This window comes from Oryx dammah, unplaced genomic scaffold, assembly GCF_014754425.2.
Source record: "Oryx dammah isolate SB20612 unplaced genomic scaffold, SCBI_Odam_1.1 HiC_scaffold_23, whole genome shotgun sequence".
Classification (NCBI taxonomy): Eukaryota; Metazoa; Chordata; class Mammalia; order Artiodactyla; family Bovidae; genus Oryx; species Oryx dammah.
In genome coordinates, this window is record NW_024070207.1 from 131,107,342 (window position 1) to 131,114,034 (window position 6,693).

Sequence of the window (6,693 nt, forward strand, 5' to 3'; positions counted from 1 at the left end):
AGCCCCCCCAGGTTCCTCTGTCCATGGGATTCTCCAGGCAAGAAGACTGGAGTGGGTTGCCATGCCCTCCTCCGGCACATCTTCCTGACCCAGGGATTGAACCTGGGTCTCCTGCATTGCAGGCAGATTCTTTACCATCTGGGCCCCCAGGAGAGCCGCTAGCCAAGACATGGAAGGCACTCAAGGATCCGTTGACAGAGCACTCTGGCTGCAGGCTGATTCCCCATCCATTTTTCAGCGGCATGTAGCCCTGCCCTGGGTGCAGAACCTGTACGTTAGCTCTGGGTGTGCGAGCGTGTCCTGGACAGCCACGTCGCTGTGTTATGGTTACAAGCATCATTCTATGCAACCTGCTTTCCACTCTTCTCATTCCGAGCCTTCCTCGAGCTTTGCCTGCTGCTGTTTCGATCTAAGCCCCTGGGGTGTTGCATGTCTTTCTGGGCCTTGGGACTGTTAAGACACCTCACCCCAAAACAGGTGGCTCAAAACAGCAAATATTCATCTGTGTCCCCCCGGTCTTGGAGACCAGACATGTGAGGTCCAGGGGTCCCAGGGCTGGGCTCACTGCAGAGGCTCCAGGCGAGGGTCCTCCCCGCCTCTTCCGGCTTCTGGGGGCTCCAGACGTCCGTCTCTGGGCTGGTGGCCACCTCCCTCCCGTCTCTGCCTCCGTTTCCACGTGGCTTCTCCTCTGCGTCCGTGTCTCTTCTGCGTCTTATAAGGAGCAGTCATGGGGTTTAGGGCCACCCCCATCCAGGAGGACCTCATCTCAGACCTTCACTCCATCACCTCTGCAGAGACCCTGTTTCCAGTAAGGTTCGACTGACGGGCACCAGGGGTGGGGACGTGGATGTCTGTCTTTGGTGACACCACTCGACCTACTGCCCCCTGCCACCAGGGCGGGCACCACGCTGACATTCTCAAGGTCACCGTCCTCAGCCAGGAAGCCTGGAAGGCAGGGTTGCCGCTGCGCGATCAGCCGGAGCCCCCACACGTGTGTTGGGCCGCCCTCGGTCCCGAGGGGGATTAGTGTCAGACGGTGATTTACTGTAGGACTCGGCGATAAATCTAGAGCACGCCTCCTTTGATATCGCAGATAGAACCACAGCCACTCGGGAGGTGTGTCTTGAAGGCCGATGGAATTGGATCTGGCTGCCAAATGTCTCACCGACGATGTTTTCTGTTGGGGGCGGGGGTTGGCGTGGGGGGTCAAGGCAGGAAACGAATTCTTAGAGGGCTGTGAAGGGGGCTGGGGGAGGCCCTCTCCATTCCTCCATCCTCTCCCTGCATCGGGAAGACCCCCTGCAGCAGGGCATGGCTGCAGTATTCTCGCCCGGAGAACCCCACGCACAGAGGAGCCTGGTGGGGTGCAGTCCACGGGGTCGTGGAGTTGGACACGACGGAGCGGCTGAACGACAGCTGGTTTACAGCGTTATGCTCATTTGCTCCGCGAGGCAAAGTGACTCCGTTACACACATATGTAATTGTTTTAATGTGTTTTTAAGCGAAAGATAATAGCTTTGCAAGTTGCGTCGGTTTCTGCTGTACAGCCAGTGAATCAGCCGCAAGGATAGGTAGATCTCCGTCTTGAACCTCCCTCCCTCCCCACCCGACGCCTCTGGGGCCTCGCAGAGCCTGGTACCGAACTGTCTGTGTTACATAACAGCTTCCCACCAGCTATCTCTTTTGCACATGGTAAGGTACCTGTTTCAATGTTACTCTGCATACGTTCTTTTAAATATTCTTTTCCCCTCTGGTTTATCCCAGGAGAATGGGATGTACTTGTGTGCGTGTGTGTACACATTTAGCTTCATTGTAACAAAAGCAACTTGACTATTTGGAACATTTTAAACTGAGTGCCCGTGATTCTGCACCCTCCTGAAACCCTGCAGCGTCCACGTTCATCCACCTTTTTCGCGGCCACAGAAGCATCTCCCCGGCCAGCAACTTCTTCACGCCTCACCGTGGGATCTGGTCCCAATACTGAAGGGTGATTACCTGCTCACCTTTCCTTTCAAGACAAAAAGAAAAAGAAAAGAAACCTAAAAGGGGCTGTGGAAACCGTCTTCTCTGACAGCGCTTTCCAGAGAGCGGTGACGCGTCTCCTGTGCCGTCTGAAGCTGACGTGATCACCAGCCCGTGGGTCTGACAGCCCCGAGGCTCTCACGCATCTCTCCTTGAAAGGCAGTGTGATGTCTGCACACACGGCGGGCCCGTGGCAGGGCTGACGGAGGCGTCAATTCCACGGGAACAAATCACAGGTGTGGAGTTCATCGCGGATGCCGACGCAGACGCGGGCAGGCGAGGCACCTGGGGCGCTGCCTCCCGCTGAGTGCTGTGCTCAGTCACTCAGGCGTGTCCGGCTCTTTGCGGCCCCGTGGACTGCGGCCTCACCAGGCTCCCGTGTCCCTGGGATTCTCAGGATACTGGAATGGGCTGCCGTGCCCTCCTCCAGGGGACCCTCCCCATCCAGAGACTGAAGCAGCCTCTCGGACGTTTCCTGCATTGACAGGCGGGTTCATCCCCACCGGGATGCATCCCGGTGGCCGCGCACTAAAAGACGCGAAGCTTCTGTGTTTCAATTTCCTCCCCTGTCCCCCGTGCCAGGCAGGACAGGCACTGGAAACTGTCTGCCACGGCTGCAAGGGCAGTTTCCAAGATGGTGTTATTTTTCAAATCCGGCTAAAAAGCATTCCGTGTCATTAACTAAAATGCATTCCGTTCAAGTCATCATTAGGAGAGAGTTTTAAAGGGTCATCTTACAGAGACTCACAGACTTAGAGGATCAACTTAGGGTTCCCACGTGGGGAAGGATGGGGGGAAAGGATAGTCAGGGAGTCTGGGATGGACATGGACACACTGCGGTGTTTAACATGGAGAACCAGCAAGGACCTGCTGGGCAGCACAGGGAACTCTGCTCAATACTCTAATAAGTTTCCACCAGGGGGGAAGGATGGGGGAAGGGATAGTCAGGGAGTCTGGATGGACATGGACACACTGCGGTGTTTAACATGGAGAACCAGCAAGGACCTGCTGTCCAGCACAGGGAACTCTGCTCAATGTCATGTGGCAGCCTGGATAGGAGGGGAGTTTGGCAGAGAATGGATACATGTGCGTGTATGGCTGAGTCCCTTTGCTGTCCACCTGAAACCATCACAACATTGTTAATTGGGTATACCCCAATGCAAAGCTTTTAAAAGAATAAAAGTGTCATCTTAAACTCTAATGATGAGCCCTACCGCTTGAGTGAAGAATCAGTAGAACCCGTAGGATCTTACTTGCGTTTGACAGTCGCTGTTGTAATTTTGTTCCTGTTTCTTTTGAAATCTTTCTTTTTACTGGAAAGGAAAGGCGAGACTCAGTTTTAAATGTTAAAAGTATCGAAGTTGCTTTGTTATAAAACTAAACGTGCATACACACAGACATCCAGTTCTCCTAGGATACGCTGTAATGGAAAGGAGTATAAAAGAAGGTATCCAGAGAGGATAGAAACATACTTTACCATTAGCAAAGGAGCTAGCTAATGGGGAAGTTGTTGTATAACCCTGGGAGTTCACTGCACTGGGCTGTGAGGACGTAGAGGGGTGGGGCGGGCTGGAGGTTGGGAGGGAGGCTCAAGCCGCAGGAGATCTATGTATACAGTGGAAACAGTGTCAGACTTTATTTTTCTGTGCTCCAAAATCACTGCAGATGGTGACTGCAGCCATGAAATTAAAAGACGCTTACTCCTTGGAAGGAAAGTTATGACCAACCTAGATAGCATATTGAAAAGCAGAGATGTTACTTTGCCAATAAAGGTCCGTCTAGTCAAGGCTATGGTTTTTCCAGTGGTCATGTATGGATGTGAGAGTTGGACTGTGAAGAAAGCTGAGCGCCAAAGATTTGATGCTTTTGAACTGTGGTGTTGGAGAAGACTCGAGAGTCCCTTGGACTGCAAGGAGATCCAACCAGTCCATTCTAAAGGAGATCAGTCCTGGATGTTCTTTGGAAGGAATGATGCTGAAGCTGAAACTCCAGTCCTTTGGCCACCTCATGCGAAGAATTGACTCATTGGAAAAGACTCTGATGCTGGGAGGGATTGGGGGCAGAAGGAGAAGGGGACGACAGAGGATGAGATGGCTGGATGGCATCACGGACTCGATGGACGTGAGTTTGAGTGAACTCCGGGAGTTGGTGAGGGACAGGGAGGCCTGGCGAGCTGTGATTCATGGGGTCACAAAGAGTTGGACACGACTGAGCGACTGAACTGAACTGAACTGATGCCTGATTCACGTTATTGTACAGCAGAAACCAACACAACTTGTAAAGCCATTATCCTCCAATTAAAAATAGATTAAAAAAAAGATTTATATATGTGTATAACAGAGTCACTTTGCTGTGCGGCACAAATGAACACAACGTTGTAAAGCAACTGCTGTTGCTTAGCTGCTCAGCGGTGTCTGATTCTGCGACCCGGTGGAGTTTAGCCTCACCAGGCTCCTCTGTCCGTGGGGATTCTCCAGGCAAGAACACTGGAGTGGGTTGCCATGCCGTCCTCCAGGGGATCTTCCCGACCCAGGGATGGAACCCAGCTCTCCTGTGTTGGCAGGTGGATTCTCTGCTACAGAATCAGCAGGGAAGCCCCCATTAGCTCCTCTACTCCGCACTGGAGTTTTGTTGTTGACCTCATTTTTCGGGGCAGGGGGAGCTTCCCAGGTGGTGCTAGTGGTAAAGACCCCGCCTGCCGATGCAGGAGATGTGAGACACAGGTTCGATTCCTGGGTGGGGAAGACCCCCTGGTGGAGGAAATGGCAACCCACTCCAGTGTGCTTGCCTGGGAGAATCCCATGGACAGAGGAGCCTGGCAGACTACTCTCCACGGGGTCGTAGAGACTGAAGCGACTCAGCACAGCTGCGCCAGTTTCTGCAGAATGAGAAACCGCGGAACATGCAGGTTGAGGAGCTGGCCATAGCTGCACACAGTAAGCCCTCAACGAATGCCTTCTGATTGGGAAGAATTCACTTCCTATCGGCTTCCTCTGTGGCCCCCACAAGCGTTTAAAAAAAAAAATTCCTAGAACGGTGGGCCGTTCAATACAGCAAGCCGTTGCCACCGGCCACATGTGGCTTTTAAATGTAAATGAAGTGCAATTAATTAAAGTAAACATTCAATTCCTCCAGAGCCCCAGCCCCTTTCCCAGGACTCAGTAGCCAGACGGGGTGTGTTCAATGGAAATTAATTGCAATTAATTAAATTAGACCATCAGGTCCTCAGTTACCCCCTGTCACAGGTGAGACTGGGTGGCTCCCATGCTGGACAACATGGGGTGGGACATGTCTGTGTTTACAGAAAGGAGTACTGGGCAGGGTTTTGTGAGCTGAATTCTCTGCCATCTACCCCCGCCCCCAAAGGCGCGTAGAAGCCCTTAGCCCTAGGCCCGCTACCTGCAATTGTGATCTTCTTTGTTACAGAGTCTTCACAGATATAATCAAGTTAACATAGATCCTGACCGAGCCCTGAGTATTCATTGGAAGGAATATTCCATCTGTCACCCCCTTCTCCTGCCCTCAATCTTTCCCAGCATCAGGGTCTTTTCCAGTGCATCGGCTCCTCGAATCAGGCAGCCAAAGTACTGGAGCTTCAGCTTCAGCATCAGTCCTTCCAGTGAACATCCAGGGTTAATTTCCTTTGTGATGGACTGGTCGGATCTCCTCGAAGTCCAAGGAAACTGCAACAGTCTCCTCCAACACCACAGTTCGAAAGCATCAGTTCTTCGGAGCTCAGCCTTCTTTATAGTCCAACTCTCACATCCACACGTGACCACTGGAAAAACCATAACCTTGACTAGACGGACCTTTGTCGGCAAAGTGATGTCTCTGCTTTTTAACATGCTCTAGGTTGATCATGGGAGAAGGAAATGGCACCCCACTCCAGTACTCTTGCCTGGAAAATCCCGTGGATGGAGGAGCCTGGTGGGCTGCAGTCCATGGCGTCGCAAAGAGTCGGACATGACTGAGCAACTCACACACAGGTTGATGGTAGCTTTTCTTCCAAAGAGGAAGCCTCTTTTAATTTCATGGCTTTACTCACCATCTGCAGTGAGTTTGGAGCCCAAGATAATAAAGTCTGTCACGCTTCCTTTTTTTTTTTCCCCATCTCTTTGCCATGAAGCGATGGGACCGGATCCCATTGGTCATACTTCAGCCTGGAAAGAAAGAATTCCAACAATAGGGTTGAGCCGCGTGGGGCAAACACGGTCCCTTGTGAACTCTGGAGGGGCCAGCTTCCTGTAGAAAAAGGAACTTCTCTTGCTGCAACGGCGCATGGTTTATCTCCATCACCGGCTTCACAGTCCCTGTGGAATGTGATCCCCAGGGCCGGGAGAACCCCTGCTGGCATTAGGGAAAGGACCCCTGAGGAGCTTGTGAACACCCAGATATAAGGATACCTTGAACCCTAAATCCTTCACATTTTCCTTTTTTCTTTCTTCATATTCGAATCCAAAGAAGCCTGAATAATTCATTAAACACACAGTGAATTTTTAACTTAGGTGGATTTCTTTTTTCCCACTGAGTGGATTTTTTTTTTTTTCAACCGAGTGTGAAACCTTAGCACTCATTGGTCAAAATATATTGGTGACCGCTATGGGCGTGTGGAGAAGGCGACGGCACCCCACTCCACTACTCTTGCCTGGAAAATCCCATGGATGGAGGAGC

The 6,693-nt window shown here is 51.9% G+C and overlaps 1 long non-coding RNA gene across 1 annotated transcript in view; it reads left to right on the forward strand.

Annotated features, from left to right (window-relative positions):
* The first annotated feature begins 725 nt into the window (after positions 1-725).
* Positions 726-6,693, forward strand: part of LOC120882429 — a 22,571-nt gene continuing 16,603 nt past the window's right edge. The window contains exon 1 of the long non-coding RNA XR_005725503.1: positions 726-808. This is a non-coding gene — a long non-coding RNA (uncharacterized LOC120882429). The remainder of the gene's footprint in view (positions 809-6,693) is intronic.